Raw genomic sequence first — 22,743 nt, 5'->3', positions numbered from 1 at the left:
AAGAATAAACAGGCATAGAAAAGAATCAGGAGCAAATCAAATTAGGGTCATATGATTCACAGAACAAGGTTCAAAGGCCGCTAGAAGGTATAAAGATACAGAGGTCTTATCAATTTTATATTGAAAAGATCACATGTAGTAGTACAAAGATACGGAGGTCTTATCAATTTTTAATTGAAAAGATCAATTAGATCTATCTAATGTAGTTTGTAAGTTTTAATGGGAAATTTAGTTTGTGCAATCTTTATTCTTAGGGTTAGACCATCAGCTTTACCCCATGTAGTCTCTTTTCCTTTAGGTCAGCTGCTTCTCAATATTGATTACATTGTAAGGTAAGAAGAGCCAAAGATCCTCTTAATTTCAAAAAGAAACAGGATCAAACGACTCAGAGATCAAATTAAATGACCAAGAAAAACTAAATTTCCCATTAAATCTTATTAGCATAAAAATCTGAGCATAAAAATAAAAACGAACCCTAGTATCTCAGCAGAACAATGCCAACAGGGGTTTTGGTCAGTGGTAGAGCATTCGACTGGACATCGAGAGGTCCTTGGTTGAAATCCAGGTGCCCCCAGTTTCTTCTGTACTTTTAATTGAGTCTCAGAGAATCAAAATGATCTTCGTATCAGCTGTGGACCACAAAGAATAAACAGGCATAGAGAAGAAACAGGTCCAAATCAAATTAGGGTCATATGATTCACAGAACAAGGTTCAAAAGCCGCTAGAAGGTATAAAGATATGGAGATCTTATCAATTTTAAATTGAAAAGATCACATGTAGTAGTACAAAGATACAGAGGTCTTATCAATTTTTAATTGAAAACATCACATGTAGTAGACTCAGAGTCCAAATTAAATGACCAAGAAAAATGTAGTAGATCTATCTAATGTAGATTGCGATTTCCCTCAAATTGGAGCTGCCTCTGTGTTTGTGCAAATGTTTTGTACCCCATGAAGCCTCTTTTCCAAGCATAAAAATCTAAGCCTAAAAATAAAAACGAACCCTGGTATCTCAGCAGAACAATGCCAACTGGGGTATAACTCAGTGGTAGAGCATTCGACTGTAGATCAAGAAGTCCTTGGTTTAAATCCGGGTGCCTCCTGTTTCCTGTGTACTTTTAATTGAGTCTCAGAGAATCAAAATGATCTTCATATCACATGTAGTAGGCTCAGAGACCAAATTAAATGACCAAGAAAAATTTAGTAGATCTATCTAATGTAGATTGCGATTTCCCTCAAATTGGAGCAGCCTCTGTGTTTGTGCAATCTTTTTGTAAGTTTTAATGGGAAATTTAGTTTGTACAATCTTTATTCTTAGGGTTAGACCATGAGCTTTACCCCATGGGGCCTCTTTTCCTTTAGGTCAGCTGCTTTTCACCATTGATTACATCGTAAGGTAAGAAGAGTCAAAGATCCTCTTAATTTCAAAAAGAAACAGGATCAAACGACTCAGAGATCAAATTAAATGACCAAGAAAAACTAAATTTCCCATTAAATCTTATTAGCATAAAAATCTGAGCATAAAAATCTGAGCCTAAAAATAAAAACGAACCCTGGTATCTCAGCACAGCCATGCCAACGGGGGTATAGCTCAGTGGTAGAGCATTCGACTGCAGATCGAGAGGTCCTTGGTTCAAATCCAGGTGCCCCCTGTTTCCTGTGTCCTTTTAATTGAGTCTCAGAGAATCAAAATGATCTTCGTATCAGCTGTGGACCACAAAGAATAAACAGGCATAGAAAAGAATCAGGTCCAAATCAAATTAGGGTCATATGATTCACAGAACAAAGTTCAAAAGCCGCTAGAAGGTGTAAAGATACGGAGGTATTATCAATTTAAAATTGAAAAGATCACATGTAGTACGCTCAGAGACTAAATTAAATGACCAAGAAAAACTAAATTTCCCACTAAAACTTACAAGCATAATAATCTGAGCCTAAAAATAAAAATGAACCCTGGTATCCAAGCACAGCCATGCCAACGGGGGTATAGCTCAGTGGTAGAGCATTCGACTGCAGATCGCGAGGTCCTTGGTTCAAATCCAGGTGCCCCCTGTTTCCTGTGTCCTTTTAATTGAGACTCAGAGAATCAAAATGATCTTCGTATCAGCTGTGGACCACAAAGAATAAACAGGCATAGAAAAGAATCAGGTCCAAATCCAATTAGGGTCATATGATTCACAGAAAAAGGTTCAAAGGCCGCTAGAAGGTATAAAGACACTGAGGTCTTATCAATTTTTAATTGAAAAGATCACATGTAGTAGGCTCAGAGTCCAAATTAAATGACCAAGAAAAATGTAGTAGATCTATCTAATGTAGATTGCGATTTCCCTCAAACTGGAGCAACCTCAGTGTTTGTGCAGTCTTTTTGTAAGTTTTAATGGGAAATTTAGTTTGTGCAATCTTTATTCTTAGGGTTAGACCATCAGCTTTACCCCATGTAGCCTCATTTCCTTTAGGTCAGCTGCTTCTCACCATTTATTACATTGTAAGGTAAGAAGAGCCAAAGATCCTCTTAATTTCAAAAAGAAACAGGATCAAACAACTCAGAGATCAAATTAAATGACCAAAAAAAACTAAATTTCCCATTAAAACTTACAAGCATAAAAATCTGAGCCTAAAAATAAAAACAAACCCTGGTATCTCAGCAGCACAATGCCAATGGGGGTATAGCTCAGTGGTAGAGCATTCGACTGCAGATCGAGAGGTCCTTGGTTCAAACCCGGGTGCCCCCTGTTTCCTGTGTACTTTTAATTGAGTCTCAGAGAATCAAAATGATCTTCGTATCAGCTGTGGACCACAAAGAATAAACAGGCATAGAAAAGAATCAGGAGCAAATCAAATTAGGGTCATATGATTCACAGAACAAGGTTCAAAGGCCGCTAGAAGGTATAAAGATACAGAGGTCTTATCAATTTTATATTGAAAAGATCACATGTAGTAGGCTCAGAGTCCAAATTAAATGACCAAGAAAAATGTAGTAGATCTATCTAATGTAGATTGCGATTTCCCTCAAACTGGAGCAACCTCAGTGTTTGTGCAGTCTTTTTGTAAGTTTTAATGGGAAATTTAGTTTGTGCAATCTTTATTCTTAGGGTTAGACCATCAGCTTTACCCCATGTAGCCTCTTTTCCTTTAGGTCAGCTGCTTCTCACCATTTATTACATTGTAAGGTAAGAAGAGCCAAAGATCCTCTTAATTTCAAAAAGAAACAGGATCAAACAACTCAGAGATCAAATTAAATGACCAAGAAAAACTAAATTTCCCATTAAAACTTACAAGCATAAAAATCTGAGCCTAAAAATAAAAACAAACCCTGGTATCTCAGCAGCACACTGCCAACAGGGGTATAGCTCAGTGGTAGAGCATTCGACTGCAGATCAAGAGGTCCTTGGTTCAAATCCGGGTGCCCCCTGTTTCCTGTGTACTTTTAATTGAGTCTCAGAGAATCAAAATGATCTTCGTATCAGCTGTGGACCACAAAGAATAAACAGGCATAGAAAAGAATCAGGAGCAAATCAAATTAGGGTCATATGATTCACAGAACAAGGTTCAAAGGCCGCTAGAAGGTATAAAGATACAGAGGTCTTAAAAATTTTATATTGAAAAGATCACATGTAGTAGTATAAAGATATGGAGCTCTTATCTATTTTAAATTGAAAAGATCACATGTAGTAGGCTCAGAGACCAAATTAAATGACCAATAAAAATGTAGTAGATCTATCTAATGTAGATTGCGATTTCCCTCAAACTGGAGCAACCTCAGTGTTTGTGCAGTCTTTTTGTAAGTTTTAATGGGAAATTTAGTTTGTGCAATCTTTATTCTGAGGGTTAGACCATCAGCTTTACCCCATGTAGTCTCTTTTCCTTTAGGTCAGCTGCTTCTCAATATTGATTACATTGTAAGGTAAGAAGAGCCAAAGATCCTCTTAATTTCAAAAAGAAACAGGATCAAACGACTCAGAGATCAAATTAAATGACCAAGAAAAACTAAGTTTCCCATTAAATCTTATTAGCATAAAAATCTGAGCATAAAAATCTGAGCATAAAAATAAAAACGAACCCTAGTATCTCAGCAGAACAATACCAACAGGGGTTTTGGTCAGTGGTAGAGCATTCGACTGGACATCGAGAGGTCCTTGGTTCAAATCCAGGTGTCCCCAGTTTCCTCTGTACTTTTAATTGAGTCTCAGAGAATCAAAATGATCTTCGTATCAGCTGTGGACCACAAAGAATAAACAGGCATAGAGAAGAATCAGGTCCAAATCAAATTAGGGTCATATGATTCACAGAACAAGGTTCAAAAGCCGCTAGAAGGTATAAAGATATGGAGATCTTATCAATTTTAAATTGAAAAGATCACATGTAGTAGTATAAAGATACGGAGGTCTTATCAATAATTAATTGAAAAGGTCACATGTAGTAGGCTCAGAGTCCAAATTAAATGACCAAGAAAAATGTAGTAGATCTATCTAATGTAGATTGCGATTTCCCTCAAATTGGAGCTGCCTCTGTGTTTGTGCAAATTTTTTGTACCCCATGAAGCCTCTATTCCAAGCATAAAAATCTAAGCTTAAAAATAAAAACGAACCCTGGTATCTCAGCAGAACAATGCCAACTGGGGTATAACTCAGTGGTAGAGCATTCGACTGTAGATCAAGAAGTCCTTGGTTTAAATCCGGGTGCCTCCTGTTTCCTGTGTACTTTAAATTGAGTCTCAGAGAATCAAAATGATCTTCATATCACATGTAGTAGGCTCAGAGACCAAATTAAATGACAAAGAAAAATTTAGTAGAGCTATCTAATGTAGATTGCAATTTCCCTCAAATTGGAGCAGCCTCTGTGTTTGTGCAATCTTTTTGTAAGTTTTAATGGGAAATTTAGTTTGTACAATCTTTATTCTTAGGGTTAGACCATGAGCTTTACCCCATGGAGCCTCTTTTCCTTTAGGTCAGCTGCTTTTCACCATTGATTACATCGTAAGGTAAGAAGAGCCAAAGATCCTCTTAATTTCAAAAAGAGACAGGATCAAACGACTCAGAGATCAAATTAAATGACCAAGAAAAACGAAATTTCCCATTAAAACTTACAAGCATAATAATCTGAGCCTAAAAATAAAAATGAACCCTGGTATCCAAGCACAGCCATGCCAACGGGGGTATAGCTTAGTGGTAGAGCATTCGACTGCAGATCAAAAGGTCCTTGGTTCAAATCCGGGTGCCCCCTCTTTCCTTTGTACTTTTAATTGAGTCTCAGAGAATCAAAATGATCTTCGTATCAGCTGTGGACCACAAAGAATAAACAGGCATAGAGAAGAATCAGGTCCAAATCAAATTAGGGTCATATGATTCACAGAACAAGGTTCAAAAGCCGCTAGAAGGTATAAAGATATGGAGATCTTATCAATTTTAAATTGAAAAGATCACATGTAGTAGTACAAAGATACGGAGGTCTTATCAATTTTTAATTGAAAAGATCAATTAGATCTATCTAATGTAGATTGCCAACGGGGGTATAGCTCAGTGGTAGAGCATTCGACTGCAGATCGAGAGGTCCTTGGTTCAAATCCGAGTGCCCCCTGTTTCCTGTGTACTTTTAATTGAGTCTCAGAGAATCAAAATGATCTTCGTATCAGCTGTGGACCACAAAGAATAAACAGGCATAGAAAAGAATCAGGTCCTAATCCAATTAGGGTCATATGATTCACAGAACAAGGTTCAAAGGCCGCTAGAAGGTATAAAGACACTGAGGTCTTATCAATTTTTAATTGAAAAGATCACATGTAGTAGGCTCAGAGTCCAAATTAAATGACCAAGAAAAATGTAGTAGATCTCAAGGTATCTCAGCAGAACAATGCCAACAGGGGTTTTGGTCAGTGGTAGAGCATTCGACTGGACATCGAGAGGTCCTTGGTTCAAATCCAGGTGCCCCCAGTTTCCTCTGTACTTTTAATTGAGTCTCAGAGAATCAAAATGATCTTCGTATCAGCTGTGGACCACAAAGAATAAACAGGCATAGAGAAGAATCAGGTCCAAATCAAATTAGGGTCATATGATTCACAGAACAAGGTTCAAAAGCCGCTAGAAGGTATAAAGATATGGAGATCTTATCAATTTTAAATTGAAAAGATCACATGTAGTAGTACAAAGATACGGAGGTCTTATCAATTTTTAATTGAAAAGATCAATTAGATCTATCTAATGTAGATTGCGATTTCCCTCAAACTGGAGCAACCTCAGTGTTTGTGCAGTCTTTTTGTAAGTTTTAATGGGAAATTTAGTTTGTGCAATCTTTATTCTTAGGGTTAGACCATCAGCTTTACCCCATGTAGCCTCTTTTCCTTTAGGTCAGCTGCTTCTCACCATTTATTACATTGTAAGGTAAGAAGAGCCAAAGATCCTCTTAATTTCAAAAAGAAACAGGATCAAACGACTCAGAGATCAAATTAAATGACCAAGAAAAACTAAATTTCCCATTAAAACTTACAAGCATAAAAATCTGAGCCTAAAAATAAAAACAAACCCTGGTATCTCAGCAGAACAATACCAACGGGGGTATAGCTCAGTGGTAGAGCATTCGACTGCAGATCAAGAGGTCCTTGGTTCAAATCCGAGTGCCCCCTGTTTCCTGTGTAATTTCAATTGAGTCTCAGAGAATCAAAATGATCTTCGTATCAGCTGAGGACCAAAAAGAATAAACAGGCATAGAAAAGAATCAGGAGCAAATCAAATTAGGGTCATATGATTCACAGAACAAGGTTCAAAGGCCGCTAGAAGGTATAAAGATACAGAGGTCTTATCAATTTTATATTGAAAAGATCACATGTAGTAGTACAAAGATACGGAGGTCTTATCAATTTTTAATTGAAAAGATCAATTAGATCTATCTAATGTAGTTTGTAAGTTTTAATGGGAAATTTAGTTTGTGCAATCTTTATTCTTAGGGTTAGACCATCAGCTTTACCCCATGTAGTCTCTTTTCCTTTAGGTCAGCTGCTTCTCAATATTGATTACATTGTAAGGTAAGAAGAGCCAAAGATCCTCTTAATTTCAAAAAGAAACAGGATCAAACGACTCAGAGATCAAATTAAATGACCAAGAAAAACTAAATTTCCCATTAAATCTTATTAGCATAAAAATCTGAGCATAAAAATAAAAACGAACCCTAGTATCTCAGCAGAACAATGCCAACAGGGGTTTTGGTCAGTGGTAGAGCATTCGACTGGACATCGAGAGGTCCTTGGTTGAAATCCAGGTGCCCCCAGTTTCTTCTGTACTTTTAATTGAGTCTCAGAGAATCAAAATGATCTTCGTATCAGCTGTGGACCACAAAGAATAAACAGGCATAGAGAAGAAACAGGTCCAAATCAAATTAGGGTCATATGATTCACAGAACAAGGTTCAAAAGCCGCTAGAAGGTATAAAGATATGGAGATCTTATCAATTTTAAATTGAAAAGATCACATGTAGTAGTACAAAGATACAGAGGTCTTATCAATTTTTAATTGAAAACATCACATGTAGTAGACTCAGAGTCCAAATTAAATGACCAAGAAAAATGTAGTAGATCTATCTAATGTAGATTGCGATTTCCCTCAAATTGGAGCTGCCTCTGTGTTTGTGCAAATGTTTTGTACCCCATGAAGCCTCTTTTCCAAGCATAAAAATCTAAGCCTAAAAATAAAAACGAACCCTGGTATCTCAGCAGAACAATGCCAACTGGGGTATAACTCAGTGGTAGAGCATTCGACTGTAGATCAAGAAGTCCTTGGTTTAAATCCGGGTGCCTCCTGTTTCCTGTGTACTTTTAATTGAGTCTCAGAGAATCAAAATGATCTTCATATCACATGTAGTAGGCTCAGAGACCAAATTAAATGACCAAGAAAAATTTAGTAGATCTATCTAATGTAGATTGCGATTTCCCTCAAATTGGAGCAGCCTCTGTGTTTGTGCAATCTTTTTGTAAGTTTTAATGGGAAATTTAGTTTGTACAATCTTTATTCTTAGGGTTAGACCATGAGCTTTACCCCATGGGGCCTCTTTTCCTTTAGGTCAGCTGCTTTTCACCATTGATTACATCGTAAGGTAAGAAGAGTCAAAGATCCTCTTAATTTCAAAAAGAAACAGGATCAAACGACTCAGAGATCAAATTAAATGACCAAGAAAAACTAAATTTCCCATTAAATCTTATTAGCATAAAAATCTGAGCATAAAAATCTGAGCCTAAAAATAAAAACGAACCCTGGTATCTCAGCACAGCCATGCCAACGGGGGTATAGCTCAGTGGTAGAGCATTCGACTGCAGATCGAGAGGTCCTTGGTTCAAATCCAGGTGCCCCCTGTTTCCTGTGTCCTTTTAATTGAGTCTCAGAGAATCAAAATGATCTTCGTATCAGCTGTGGACCACAAAGAATAAACAGGCATAGAAAAGAATCAGGTCCAAATCAAATTAGGGTCATATGATTCACAGAACAAAGTTCAAAAGCCGCTAGAAGGTGTAAAGATACGGAGGTATTATCAATTTAAAATTGAAAAGATCACATGTAGTACGCTCAGAGACTAAATTAAATGACCAAGAAAAACTAAATTTCCCACTAAAACTTACAAGCATAATAATCTGAGCCTAAAAATAAAAATGAACCCTGGTATCCAAGCACAGCCATGCCAACGGGGGTATAGCTCAGTGGTAGAGCATTCGACTGCAGATCGCGAGGTCCTTGGTTCAAATCCAGGTGCCCCCTGTTTCCTGTGTCCTTTTAATTGAGACTCAGAGAATCAAAATGATCTTCGTATCAGCTGTGGACCACAAAGAATAAACAGGCATAGAAAAGAATCAGGTCCAAATCCAATTAGGGTCATATGATTCACAGAAAAAGGTTCAAAGGCCGCTAGAAGGTATAAAGACACTGAGGTCTTATCAATTTTTAATTGAAAAGATCACATGTAGTAGGCTCAGAGTCCAAATTAAATGACCAAGAAAAATGTAGTAGATCTATCTAATGTAGATTGCGATTTCCCTCAAACTGGAGCAACCTCAGTGTTTGTGCAGTCTTTTTGTAAGTTTTAATGGGAAATTTAGTTTGTGCAATCTTTATTCTTAGGGTTAGACCATCAGCTTTACCCCATGTAGCCTCATTTCCTTTAGGTCAGCTGCTTCTCACCATTTATTACATTGTAAGGTAAGAAGAGCCAAAGATCCTCTTAATTTCAAAAAGAAACAGGATCAAACAACTCAGAGATCAAATTAAATGACCAAGAAAAACTAAATTTCCCATTAAAACTTACAAGCATAAAAATCTGAGCCTAAAAATAAAAACAAACCCTGGTATCTCAGCAGCACAATGCCAATGGGGGTATAGCTCAGTGGTAGAGCATTCGACTGCAGATCGAGAGGTCCTTGGTTCAAACCCGGGTGCCCCCTGTTTCCTGTGTACTTTTAATTGAGTCTCAGAGAATCAAAATGATCTTCGTATCAGCTGTGGACCACAAAGAATAAACAGGCATAGAAAAGAATCAGGAGCAAATCAAATTAGGGTCATATGATTCACAGAACAAGGTTCAAAGGCCGCTAGAAGGTATAAAGATACAGAGGTCTTATCAATTTTATATTGAAAAGATCACATGTAGTAGGCTCAGAGTCCAAATTAAATGACCAAGAAAAATGTAGTAGATCTATCTAATGTAGATTGCGATTTCCCTCAAACTGGAGCAACCTCAGTGTTTGTGCAGTCTTTTTGTAAGTTTTAATGGGAAATTTAGTTTGTGCAATCTTTATTCTTAGGGTTAGACCATCAGCTTTACCCCATGTAGCCTCTTTTCCTTTAGGTCAGCTGCTTCTCACCATTTATTACATTGTAAGGTAAGAAGAGCCAAAGATCCTCTTAATTTCAAAAAGAAACAGGATCAAACAACTCAGAGATCAAATTAAATGACCAAGAAAAACTAAATTTCCCATTAAAACTTACAAGCATAAAAATCTGAGCCTAAAAATAAAAACAAACCCTGGTATCTCAGCAGCACACTGCCAACAGGGGTATAGCTCAGTGGTAGAGCATTCGACTGCAGATCAAGAGGTCCTTGGTTCAAATCCGGGTGCCCCCTGTTTCCTGTGTACTTTTAATTGAGTCTCAGAGAATCAAAATGATCTTCGTATCAGCTGTGGACCACAAAGAATAAACAGGCATAGAAAAGAATCAGGAGCAAATCAAATTAGGGTCATATGATTCACAGAACAAGGTTCAAAGGCCGCTAGAAGGTATAAAGATACAGAGGTCTTAAAAATTTTATATTGAAAAGATCACATGTAGTAGTATAAAGATATGGAGCTCTTATCTATTTTAAATTGAAAAGATCACATGTAGTAGGCTCAGAGACCAAATTAAATGACCAATAAAAATGTAGTAGATCTATCTAATGTAGATTGCGATTTCCCTCAAACTGGAGCAACCTCAGTGTTTGTGCAGTCTTTTTGTAAGTTTTAATGGGAAATTTAGTTTGTGCAATCTTTATTCTGAGGGTTAGACCATCAGCTTTACCCCATGTAGTCTCTTTTCCTTTAGGTCAGCTGCTTCTCAATATTGATTACATTGTAAGGTAAGAAGAGCCAAAGATCCTCTTAATTTCAAAAAGAAACAGGATCAAACGACTCAGAGATCAAATTAAATGACCAAGAAAAACTAAGTTTCCCATTAAATCTTATTAGCATAAAAATCTGAGCATAAAAATCTGAGCATAAAAATAAAAACGAACCCTAGTATCTCAGCAGAACAATACCAACAGGGGTTTTGGTCAGTGGTAGAGCATTCGACTGGACATCGAGAGGTCCTTGGTTCAAATCCAGGTGTCCCCAGTTTCCTCTGTACTTTTAATTGAGTCTCAGAGAATCAAAATGATCTTCGTATCAGCTGTGGACCACAAAGAATAAACAGGCATAGAGAAGAATCAGGTCCAAATCAAATTAGGGTCATATGATTCACAGAACAAGGTTCAAAAGCCGCTAGAAGGTATAAAGATATGGAGATCTTATCAATTTTAAATTGAAAAGATCACATGTAGTAGTATAAAGATACGGAGGTCTTATCAATAATTAATTGAAAAGGTCACATGTAGTAGGCTCAGAGTCCAAATTAAATGACCAAGAAAAATGTAGTAGATCTATCTAATGTAGATTGCGATTTCCCTCAAATTGGAGCTGCCTCTGTGTTTGTGCAAATTTTTTGTACCCCATGAAGCCTCTTTTCCAAGCATAAAAATCTAAGCTTAAAAATAAAAACGAACCCTGGTATCTCAGCAGAACAATGCCAACTGGGGTATAACTCAGTGGTAGAGCATTCGACTGTAGATCAAGAAGTCCTTGGTTTAAATCCGGGTGCCTCCTGTTTCCTGTGTACTTTAAATTGAGTCTCAGAGAATCAAAATGATCTTCATATCACATGTAGTAGGCTCAGAGACCAAATTAAATGACAAAGAAAAATTTAGTAGAGCTATCTAATGTAGATTGCAATTTCCCTCAAATTGGAGCAGCCTCTGTGTTTGTGCAATCTTTTTGTAAGTTTTAATGGGAAATTTAGTTTGTACAATCTTTATTCTTAGGGTTAGACCATGAGCTTTACCCCATGGAGCCTCTTTTCCTTTAGGTCAGCTGCTTTTCACCATTGATTACATCGTAAGGTAAGAAGAGCCAAAGATCCTCTTAATTTCAAAAAGAGACAGGATCAAACGACTCAGAGATCAAATTAAATGACCAAGAAAAACGAAATTTCCCATTAAAACTTACAAGCATAATAATCTGAGCCTAAAAATAAAAATGAACCCTGGTATCCAAGCACAGCCATGCCAACGGGGGTATAGCTTAGTGGTAGAGCATTCGACTGCAGATCAAAAGGTCCTTGGCTCAAATCCAGGTGCCCCCTCTTTCCTTTGTACTTTTAATTGAGTCTCAGAGAATCAAAATGATCTTCGTATCAGCTGTGGACCACAAAGAATAAACAGGCATAGAAAAGAATCAGGTCCAAATCCAATTAGGGTCATATGATTCACAGAACAAGGTTCAAAGGCCACTAGAAGGTATAAAGACACTGAGGTCTTATCAATTTTTAATTGAAAAGATCACATGTAGTAGGCTCGGAGTCCAAATTAAATGACCAAGAAAAATGTAGTAGATCTATCTTATGTAGATTGCGATTTCCCTCAAACTGGAGCAACCTCAGTGTTTGTGCAGTCTTTTTGTAAGTTTTAATGGGAAATTTAGTTTGTGCAATCTTTATTCTTAGGGTTAGACCATCAGCTTTACCCCATGTAGCCTCTTTTCCTTTAGGTCAGCTGCTTCTCACCATTTATTACATTGTAAGGTAAGAAGAGCCAAAGATCCTCTTAATTTCAAAAAGAAACAGGATCAAACGGCTCAGAGATCAAATTAAATGACCAAGAAAAACTAAATTTCCCATTAAAACTTACAAGCATAAAAATCTGAGCCTAAAAATAAAAACAAACCTTGGTATCTCAGCAGGGCAACGCCAACACGGGTATAGCTCAGTGGTAGAGCATTCAACTGGACATCAAGTGGTCCTTGGTTCAAATCCAGGTGCCCCCAGCTTCCTCTGTACTTTTAATTGAGTCTCAGAGAATGAAAATGATCTTCGTATCAGCTGTGGACCACAAAGAATAAACAGGCATAGAGAAGAATCAGGTCCAAATCAAATTAGGGTCATATGATTCACAGAACAAGGTTCAAAAGCCGCTAGAAGGTATAAAGATACGGAGGTCTTATCAATTTTAAATTGAAAAGATCACATGTAGTACGCTCAGAGACTAAATTAAATGACCAAGAAAAACTAAATTTCCCATTAAATCTTAAAAGCATAAAAATCTGAGCCTAAAAATAAAAACGAACCGTGGTATCTCAGCAGCATTCGACTGCAGATCGAGAGATCCTTGGTTCAAATCCGGGTGCCCCCTGTTTCCTGTGTCCTTTTAATTGAGTCTCAGAGAATCAAAATGATCTTCGTGTCAGCTGTGGACCACAAAGAATAAACAGGCATAGAAAAGAATCAGATCCAAATCAAATTAGGGTCATATGATTCACAGAACAAAGTTCAAAAGCCGCTAGAAGGTGTAAAGATACGGACGTCTTATCAATTTTAAATTGAAAAAGATCACATGTAGTACGCTCAGAGACTAAATTAAATGACCAAGAAAAACGAAATTTCCCATTAAAACTTACAGGCATAATAATCTGAGCCTAAAAATAAAAATGAACCCTGGTATCCAAGCACAGCCATGCCAACGGGGGTATAGCTTAGTGGTAGAGCATTCGACTGCAGATCAAGAGGTCCTTGGTTCAAATCCGGGTGCCCCCTCTTTCCTTTGTACTTTTAATTGAGTCTCAGAGAATCAAAATGATCTTCGTATCAGCTGTGGACCACAAAGAATAAACAGGCATAGAAAAGAATCAGGTCCAAATCCAATTAGGGTCATATGATTCACAGAACAAGGTTCAAAGGCCGCTAGAAGGTATAAAGACACTGAGGTCTTATCAATTTTTAATTGAAAAGATCACATGTAGTAGGCTCAGAGTCCAAAGTAAATGACCAAGCAAAATGTAGTAGATCTATCTAATGTAGATTGCGATTTCCCTCAAACTGGAGCAACCTCAGTGTTTGTGCAGTCTTTTTGTATGTTTTAAAGGGAAATTTTGTTTGTGCAATCTTTATTCTTAGGGTTAGACCATCAGCTTTACCCCATGTAGCCTCTTTTCCTTTAGGTCAGCTGCTTCTCACCATTTATTACATTGTAAGGTAAGAAGAGCCAAAGATCCTCTTAATTTCAAAAAGAAACAGGATCAAACGACTCAGAGATCAAATTAAATGACCAAGAAAAACTAAATTTCCTATTAAATCTTATTAGCATAAAAATCTGAGCATAAAAATCTGAGCATAAAAATAAAAACGAACCCTGGTATCTCAGCAGAACAATGCCAACAGGGGTTTTGGTCAGTGGTAGAGCATTCGACTGAACATCGAGAGGTCTGTAAGGTTCGTCTTACCAGGAGGAATCCGATATGCAGGACTGGAACACACTTGCTCAAAAACAGAACACACGCAAGGAGCCTGGTGAGGGTAACAGGGCACTTGGTAGTGTAACTGTAAGCACGAGTGGTCAGAGAGAAGCCGTTAAGCAGACCAGGGTCGGGACGCCAGAGGTACACGTAGTCGGTATGGATAGCCAAAGTCAGGATGCCAGAGGTACACGTAGTCGGTTGGATAGCCGGGGTCAGGATGCCAGAAGAACACAACGTAGCAGGGAGAGCCAGAGTCAGGATACCAGAGAAAACACGGGAAGCCGTTTAGCAGACCAGGGTCGGATACCGGGAGGACAAGGATAAGGTAATTAATGAAATACAGGAGGAGCTCACGATATACGGAGAGAATCAGTATAACTGAGCACTGAGGATACTGTGCTAGAGGTTTAAATAGCCCGGGGGGGCGTTCCCCGACGTCTGGGACGTGAACGCGTCCTACGTCGCCATAGCGACGCAGCGGAATCCAGCCGGCGGTCAGCCTCATAAATATTCATGAAGCGGCCGCATGCGCGAGCGGTCGCTTCGTATTCCAGTCTGCGGTGCCGGCGTTTCTGCCGGGGGAGAGAAGAGGACGGTCGGGAGCCGTTCAAGGTAGGTGCCTTACAGGATCCCCCCGCAAGACGCGACCTCTGGGGGCGTGGATGACCAGGCTTGAGAGGATGTAGTCTATGAAACTTCTGAACACACAATGGAGCATGAACCTGACTGGCAGGTTCCCAGGTCCTTTCTTCTGGGCTATACCCCTTCCATTGTATCAGGTATTCTAGATGCCCTCGATGGATCCTGGAATCTACAACCTTTTGTACCACGTATTCCTCAACTCCGTCGATGACCACTGGAGCCGGAGGAGGAGGTACCCGGTCAGGAAAAGGATTGGCCACCCAGGGTTTGACTAGTGACACATGGAAAACCGGATGGACCCGACAGGTAGAGGGAAGTTTCAACTGCACTGTCACTGGGTTGATGATTTTTGTGATCCTGTATGGGCCGATGAACTTAGGTCCCAGTTTCTTAGAAGGGATCTGTAAGCGCAAATGACTTGTGGATAGCCAGACCTTGTCGCCGCAGTGGTAAGTAGGGGGATTGGAACGATGGCGGTCCGCATATAATTTGTAGGCCTTCCGAGCCTTGATTAAATTCTGCTTCAGGACTCGAAATTGCCTTGTTAATGCGGTGACTCGATCCGGAATCCTAGGAATTGTGGGTTCGGTTGGCAGACCTGGAATCATGATAGGGTGATAACCATAGTTCGCGAAGAATGGTGACATCTTTATAGATCGCTGTTTTTGATTGTTGTAGGTGAATTCTGCAGAAGGGAGGAATTGGAGCCAATCATTCTGAAGGTGCGTTGTGTAACATCTTAAATAATGTTCCAATATTTGATTTAGACGTTCGGTCTGACCGTTGGTTTGTGGATGAAACGCCGTGGACAAAGTGGGACGAATGTGCAGTTTGCGGCAGAACACCTTCCAGAAACGAGACGTGAATTGTACTCCCCGGTCTGAAGTGATGGTTTGTGGTAATCCATGAAGCCGGAACACTGTATCCAGGAACAAGGTGGCTGTGGTAGAAGCGGAAGGAATGCCAATGGTGGGAATAAAGTGTGCCATTTTGGTGAATCTATCGATCACCACCAAGATTGTGTCGTGTTTCTTGGAGGGTGGTAAATCTACAATAAAGTCCATAGAGATTTCAGACCAGGGAGCCGAAGGAGTAGGTAATGGACGGAGAAGGCCCATAGGTTTTCTACGTAGGGTCTTGGTACGAGCGCAGGTGGTGCATGAACGGACAAATGAGGTCACATCTTGATCCAGCAACGGCCACCAGAATTGGCGTCGAACGAGGTCTGTGGTCTTCTTAATGCCCCCATGTCCGGAGAGGAGAGAATCATGACATGTTTGTAAAACCTTTAAACGAGCTGGGGTCGGTACAAATATCTTATCACGGTAGTATAGTAGGTTTCGGGTACGACGAACAGGAGGATTAGTTCTCGGGACTACTGCTCTGCGGGATAAGGAGCGAATAAAGTCCATGAGAGATGGTTGATGTGTGAGGAAGAGACTAGAGGGGAGAATAGTGTCCGGTTGGGTCTCGGGACCACTCGATACAGGAGATAACCGAGACAAGGCATCTGCTTTGGTATTGCGGGATCCAGGGCGATACGTGATGTGTAGATTGAATCTCGTGAAGAAGAGAGCCCACCGAGCTTGCCTAGGGCACAGTCGCCGTGCGGAGCGGAGATATTCCAGGTTCCGATGGTCGGTATATACCGTTACTGGATGTTTAGTCCCTTCCAGCAGATGACGCCAGGTGTCCAGGGCCTGTTTTATGGCCGGTAATTCTCTGTCCCCCACACTATAGTTCATCTCGGCCGGGGTGAGTTTACACGAGTAGTAAGCCACAGGATGCAAACTTTGTTTCTCCCCATGTCTTTGGGACAGGACTGCTCCTACCGCTAGATCCGAAGCATCCACCTCCAAATGGAACGGTTCCGCCATCATGGGTTGAATAAGGATGGGAGCAGTGGTGAAGTGTTGTTTGAGATTGTCGAACGCATTCTGTGCTTCCGGTGTCCAGGCAAAACGGGAGTATTGACGGGTCAACCTGGTGATAGGTGCAATAACGTGAGAGAAATTCCTAATAAATTTGCGATAGTAGTTCGCAAAGCCAATAAAACGTTGGACCCCTTTTTTATCCGAAGGTACTGGCCACTCTAAGATAGCTGACACTTTTTTAGGATCCATCTGTAGGTTTCCAGGCATAATGATGAACCCCAGGAATTCTACCTGATCAGCTTCAAATTGGCATTTCTCCAGCTTGGCATAGAGGTGATGTGTGCGTAGACGTTCGAGAACCATTTTGACCTGGTCACGGTGATCAGACAGGTTTGATGAGAATATGAGAATATCGTCCAAATAGACCACCATAAAGACATCCAGATAGTCTCGAAAGACGTCATTTAAAAAATGTTGAAAGGTGGCAGGGGCTTTGCAGAGCCCGAAGGGCATTACACGATATTCAAAATGTCCATATCGACTTCGGAAAGCGGTCTTCCATTCGTCTCCCTTACGTATGCGGACCAAATTATAAGCCCCTCGGAGATCAATCTTGGAAAAGATCTGCGCATTTTTGAGTCGATCCAGGAGTTCTGGAATGAGAGGTAACGGATATCTATTTTTAATGGTGATCTTGTTTAGTTCTCGATAATCTACACATGGTCGCAGACTCCCATCTTTCTTTTCTACGAAAAAGATTCCTGCGCCTGCTGGAGAAGTGGAAGGTCGGATGAACCCCTTAGCTAGATTCTCTTGGATATAATCCTTAAAGTGCTGTAATTCTGGTTCGGATAATGGGAATATCCTGCTGAATGGAATGGGAGCGCCCGGGAGGAGATCAATGGGACAGTCGTAAGTCCTTTGTGGAGGAAGTGTGTCGGCTCCCTTCTTGTCGAAAACATCCCTGAAGTCTGCATATTGTTTAGGAATACGTGGATCAGGAGGAGAAGACGAACACTCGGGAAGCAATAGAAGTGTAGGATGGTCTGTTAGGCAATGGTTGCGGCAAAACAGGGATTGGAATGAGAGGGTCCCCTTGGACCAATCAATCGTAGGATTATGTAGTCTTAACCAGGGTAGGCCAAGGATCACTGGAAACATGGGTGATGGAATAAGGTCAAAGTTCAAGTATTCCGTATGATTATTCCCCAATAGAACATGAAGTGGTGATGTTTTGTGTATAACGGGTCCAGTAGATAGGGGAGACCCGTCGACCACTTGTATGTGTATAGGAGCCGACTTTATTACAGTTGGTATGTGCAGTTGCTTGGCAAAGTCCTGGTCCATGAAGCAACTGCTGGCTCCAGAGTCGACAATGGCAGAAACGGTGGTAGAATTATCGGTCCACTGTAAAAACAAGGAGATGTACAGATGAGGAGAACCGTCTTTAGGGAAGGAACTTAGGCAGACTTTATCATGTGCGGGCTTACCCTTGGGAGGGCGTCGTGGACAGGTGGAGATCAGATGTCCCGGTTGACCACAGTATAAACACAGATTGTCCCTCCGACGACGGGCTTTCTCGGCTTCTGATAGTGGGCCACGTGCCAATCCGATCTGCATAGGTTCTTCTGGAGGAGGCATGATCGCTGGAAACTGGAGCGGAGGAGCAGCAGGGGCAGTATGAACAGTAGGAGGGAAGTGGCGTCTCGGGGTAGGAAAGGCTGAAGCTGCGCGTTCCAGGCGTCTTTCCCGAAATCTGCGTTCTAACTGTATGACCAGGTGTATAAGCTCTTCCAAGGAATCAGGAATGCCCACGCGAGCTAGTTCATCCTTCAATCCCTCAGCCAGACCCAGACGGAACTGATCTAACAGTGCTGGTTCGTTCCACTTGCTCTCCATAGCCAAGCTTCGGAATTCGGTCACATATTCCTCTACTGGTCTCTTCCCTTGACGTAAGGCATGTATGGCAGCATGGGCAGAGGTAGTGCGAAAAGGATCGTCGAATAAAATGTCCATAGCGTGACTGAATTCGGCCCACGAGTTCAAGACTGGATTATTGGTGCGCAATAAATGATGGGCCCAGATCTGTGGTTCACCTGACAGTAAGGAAATCACTGTTCGTACCTTCACATGATCAGAGGCGTAGGTTCTGGGTTGGAGTGAGAACAGAATCTGGCAGGACGTCATGAAGGTACGATAACTAGCTCTGTCTCCTGAGAAGCGCTCGGGAAGAATAGCCTTGGGTTCAGGTGCAGCAGCAGCAAAGGCCCCCTCCATTGGTGGAAGCGGAGCGGGAGCAGGAGATGGTTCCCCAGCACCAGGAGGGTTAGTTTGCAGTTCATGGAGCTGGTGCTGCATTTGCGCATGGCTGGTTTGGAGGTCCTGGAAGGAACGAGTAAGTGCAGTAATTTGTCCAGCGATTGCTGCAAGAGCATCAGAAATTCCTGCGGATTCCATGTCAGTTATTCTGTAAGGTTCGTCTTACCAGGAGGAATCCGATATGCAGGACTGGAACACACTTGCTCAAAAACAGAACACACGCAAGGAGCCTGGTGAGGGTAACAGGGCACTTGGTAGTGTAACTGTAAGCACGAGTGGTCAGAGAGAAGCCGTTAAGCAGACCAGGGTCGGGACGCCAGAGGTACACGTAGTCGGTATGGATAGCCAAAGTCAGGATGCCAGAGGTACATGTAGTCGGTTGGATAGCCGGGGTCAGGATGCCAGAAGAACACAACGTAGCAGGGAGAGCCAGAGTCAGGATACCAGAGAAAACACGGGAAGCCGTTTAGCAGACCAGGGTCGGATACCGGGAGGACAAGGATAAGGTAATTAATGAAATACAGGAGGAGCTCACGATATACGGAGAGAATCAGTATAACTGAGCACTGAGGATACTGTGCTAGAGGTTTAAATAGCCCGGGGGGGCGTTCCCCGACGTCTGGGACGTGAATGCGTCCTACGTCGCCATAGCGACGCAGCGGAATCCAGCCGGCGGTCAGCCTCATAAATATTCATGAAGCGGCCGCGTGCGCGAGCGGCCGCTTCGTATTCCAGTCTGCGGTGCCGGCGTTTCTGCCGGGGGAGAGAAGAGTCTCAGAGAATCAAAATGATCTTCGTATCAGCTGTGGACCACAAAGAATAAACAGGCATAGAGAAGAATCAGGTCCAAATCAAATTAGGGTCATATGATTCACAGAACAAGGTTCAAAAGCCGCTAGAAGGTATAAAGATACGGAGGTCTTATCAATTTTAAATTGAAAAGATCACATGTAGTACGCTCAGAGACTAAATTAAATGACCAAGAAAAACTAAATTTCCCATTAAATCTTAAAAGCATAAAAATCTGAGCCTAAAAATAAAAACGAACCCTGGTATCTCAGCAGCATTCGACTGCAGATCGAGAGGTCCTTGGTTCAAATCCGGGTGCCCCCTGTTGAGTCTCAGAGAATCAAAATGATCTTCGTGTCAGCTGTGGACCACAAAGAATAAACAGGCATAGAAAATAATCAGATCCAAATCAAATTAGGGTCATATGATTCACAGAACAAGGTTCAAAGGCCGCTAGAAGGTATAAAGACACTGAGGTCTTATCAATTTAAAATTGAAAAGATCACATGTAGTACGCTCAGAGACTAAATTAAATGACCAAGAAAAACTAAATTTCCCATTAAATCTTAGACAGAGGTCTTATCAATTTTAAATTGAAAAGATCACATGTAGTAGTATAAAGATACGGAGCTCTTATCTATTTTAAATTGAAAAGATCACATGTAGTAGGCTCAGAGACCAAATTAAATGACCATGAAAAATGTAGTAGATCTATCTAATGTAGATTGCGATTTCCCTCAAACTAGAGCAGCCTCTGTGTTTGTGCAATCTTTTTGTAAGTTTTAATGGGAAATTTAGTTTGTGCAATCTTTATTCTTAGGGTTAGACCATCAGCTTTACCCCATGGAGCCTCTTTTCCTTTACCCCATGGAGCCTCTTTTCCTTTAGGTCAGCTGCTTCTCACCATTGATCACATCGTAAGGTAAGAAGAGCCAAAGATCCTCTTAATTTAAAAAAGAAACAGGATCAAACGACTCAGAGACCAAATTAAATGACCAAGAAAAACGAAATTTTCCATAAAATCTTACAAGCATAAAAATTTGAGCCTAAAAATAAAAACGAACCCTGGTATCTCAGCAGAACAAGGCCAATGGGGGTATAGCTCAGTGGTAGAGCATTCGATGTTTTTTTAGATCGAGAGGTCCTTGGTTCAAATCCGGGTGCCCCCTGTTTCCTGTGTACTTTTAATTGAGTCTCAGAGAATCAAAATGATCTTCGTATCAGCTGTGGACCACAAATCAATTCAGGGTCATATGGTTCAAAGAACATATGGTTATTTTGGGTCAACTGTTTCTTTCGGATGAAAGATCCACTTAATTTCAAAAAGGAATAGGATCACACAATTAATGGAGAAAATTAAAAGATGAACAAAAAATTAATCTCCCATTTAAACTTACAAGTATAAAAATCTGAGCATAAAAATAAAAAGGAACAGCAAAAGAATACAAATGGGGGTATACAGTAGCTTGGTGGTGGAGCATTCCTTCCAATTGTTATAGAGTTATGATTTGATCTGAAATATAAAGTGTTTCTCACCATCCATTACACTAAAATGTATAAAGTTGCACAGGCCTCATATATTTAAAATTGAAATGACCACATGATTCAGAGAAGAAAGTTTAGAGAGATATTTGTGCATTTGGATTCGTATGTATTGCAACTTTATCGTATTTTGGTAAATTCTTCTTTCTTCCTCTTACCCAACAACCTGTCTCCTTGACCCTGTCCCATCACACCTCACAAAGTCTCTATATCCATCCCTTGGTCCGTTACTTACCCTCCTTTTTAATCTTTCTCTATCATCTGGAGCTGTACCAACAGCCTTCAAGCATACGCTAATCACACCCTTTCTAAAAAATCTAAAAAACTACCGCCCTATCTCTCTGCGTCCTTTTACCTCTAAGTTTCTTGAAATTGTGTACAATTGCCTTACCAACTCTCCTCTTATTCCCTCCTTGATCCTCTACAGTCTGGTTTCAAACCCCTCCCCTCTACTGAAACGGCTCTAACAAAAGTCTCCAATGACTTGCTCTCTGCCTAAGTAAAGGGTCACTTCTTCATTCGAATACTCTTGGATATCTCTGCTGCTTTTGACTTACTTGCTTCTATAGCCATTCAAGATACAGCTCTCTCCTGGATCTCCTCGTATCTGTCTAACCATTCCTTCTCTGTCAAAACATCATCACCCCTTTCACTTTCGGTTGGCGTCCCACAAGGTTCAGTCCTTGGCCCTCTGCTGTCCTTTCTTTATACAGTACTTAATCTCTTGGCAAACTAATCAACTCATTTGGCCTCTAGTATCATATATATGCAGACAGTGGCGTCGCTACAGGGGGGCAAGGGGGGGCAATTGCCCCCCCTAGGTTATTCCTTGCCCCCCCTGTTTCCCCCCCACCGAATTTGCATGGTGCCGTCGCTAGCAGTCCCAGTCAGGTGCTAACGACGGCACCATGCCGTCACTAGCACTATCTTACCTTGATGGAGGTCTGTGGACCTCCATCAACACCTACCCCGGCGATCTGCCCCTCACACTGAAGGGCATCACCGGGGCCACCCCCGGGGCGCGATGACGTCACCGCGCAACTTTATTAACAACTGACAATTGTCAGTTAAAGAGGTATGGGGGCATGCTGCTTAGATGCCTGTATCTCAGGCATCTGAGCAGCTACATACCCCCAACATATACCATTGGAAAGGTAATCGCCTCACCTTTCCAACGGTATATGTTAAGTTAAAAAAATAAAAATGTAAAAAAAATAATTTGGGGGTCTCTAAAGGCAGATAAAAAAAGATCAAAATTGCCTAGAAACCCCCAAATTAAATTATTCAAACATAAAGTAGTTTAACTTTAAAAAAAAAAAAAAAAAAGTTTAAGTATTCTAGCTAAATGATCACTGTGGTAGCCAATGTTACCACAGCGATCATATAGCTATAAAAAGTCACATTCCCTTTTTAAAAATGGCCGATACTAATTTTTAATCCTATGATCCCTTTGATCATGGGGTTAAATTTAGCCAACGGTAGAGGGAGGCAATTTTTGAAATCCTGATGAACTGCAAATATTA

The 22,743-nt window shown here is 40.7% G+C and overlaps 13 non-coding genes across 13 annotated transcripts; all 13 read left to right on the top strand.

The window, feature by feature from the left end:
- Positions 1-1,579: 1,579 nt before the first annotated feature.
- TRNAC-GCA (transfer RNA cysteine (anticodon GCA)) lies at positions 1,580-1,651 on the top strand. Its single transcript has one exon. It is a non-coding gene; the product is annotated as a tRNA-Cys (tRNA).
- A 328-nt stretch (positions 1,652-1,979) lies between these two features.
- Positions 1,980-2,051, top strand: TRNAC-GCA (transfer RNA cysteine (anticodon GCA)). The gene has a single exon. It is a non-coding gene; the product is annotated as a tRNA-Cys (tRNA).
- Positions 2,052-2,659: 608 nt separating this feature from the next.
- TRNAC-GCA (transfer RNA cysteine (anticodon GCA)) lies at positions 2,660-2,731 on the top strand. Its single transcript has one exon. It is a non-coding gene; the product is annotated as a tRNA-Cys (tRNA).
- Positions 2,732-3,339: 608 nt separating this feature from the next.
- TRNAC-GCA (transfer RNA cysteine (anticodon GCA)) lies at positions 3,340-3,411 on the top strand. Its single transcript has one exon. It is a non-coding gene; the product is annotated as a tRNA-Cys (tRNA).
- A 1,739-nt stretch (positions 3,412-5,150) lies between these two features.
- On the top strand, positions 5,151-5,222 carry TRNAC-GCA (transfer RNA cysteine (anticodon GCA)). Its single transcript has one exon. It is a non-coding gene; the product is annotated as a tRNA-Cys (tRNA).
- Positions 5,223-5,504: 282 nt separating this feature from the next.
- On the top strand, positions 5,505-5,576 carry TRNAC-GCA (transfer RNA cysteine (anticodon GCA)). Its single transcript has one exon. It is a non-coding gene; the product is annotated as a tRNA-Cys (tRNA).
- A 970-nt stretch (positions 5,577-6,546) lies between these two features.
- TRNAC-GCA (transfer RNA cysteine (anticodon GCA)) lies at positions 6,547-6,618 on the top strand. Its single transcript has one exon. It is a non-coding gene; the product is annotated as a tRNA-Cys (tRNA).
- Positions 6,619-8,264: 1,646 nt separating this feature from the next.
- On the top strand, positions 8,265-8,336 carry TRNAC-GCA (transfer RNA cysteine (anticodon GCA)). The gene has a single exon. It is a non-coding gene; the product is annotated as a tRNA-Cys (tRNA).
- A 328-nt stretch (positions 8,337-8,664) lies between these two features.
- TRNAC-GCA (transfer RNA cysteine (anticodon GCA)) lies at positions 8,665-8,736 on the top strand. Its single transcript has one exon. It is a non-coding gene; the product is annotated as a tRNA-Cys (tRNA).
- Positions 8,737-9,344: 608 nt separating this feature from the next.
- TRNAC-GCA (transfer RNA cysteine (anticodon GCA)) lies at positions 9,345-9,416 on the top strand. Its single transcript has one exon. It is a non-coding gene; the product is annotated as a tRNA-Cys (tRNA).
- A 608-nt stretch (positions 9,417-10,024) lies between these two features.
- TRNAC-GCA (transfer RNA cysteine (anticodon GCA)) lies at positions 10,025-10,096 on the top strand. The gene has a single exon. It is a non-coding gene; the product is annotated as a tRNA-Cys (tRNA).
- A 1,739-nt stretch (positions 10,097-11,835) lies between these two features.
- TRNAC-GCA (transfer RNA cysteine (anticodon GCA)) lies at positions 11,836-11,907 on the top strand. The gene has a single exon. It is a non-coding gene; the product is annotated as a tRNA-Cys (tRNA).
- A 1,374-nt stretch (positions 11,908-13,281) lies between these two features.
- TRNAC-GCA (transfer RNA cysteine (anticodon GCA)) lies at positions 13,282-13,353 on the top strand. Its single transcript has one exon. It is a non-coding gene; the product is annotated as a tRNA-Cys (tRNA).
- The last annotated feature ends 9,390 nt before the right edge of the window (positions 13,354-22,743 follow it).

The sequence above is a fragment of the Sceloporus occidentalis genome, unplaced genomic scaffold (assembly GCF_023333645.1).
Source record: "Sceloporus occidentalis isolate IW3139 unplaced genomic scaffold, rSceOcc1.0.p SCAF_43, whole genome shotgun sequence".
Classification (NCBI taxonomy): domain Eukaryota; kingdom Metazoa; phylum Chordata; class Lepidosauria; order Squamata; family Phrynosomatidae; genus Sceloporus; species Sceloporus occidentalis.
Note: the sequence above shows the minus strand (reverse complement) of the source record. Positions and strands in the feature narration are given on the sequence as shown.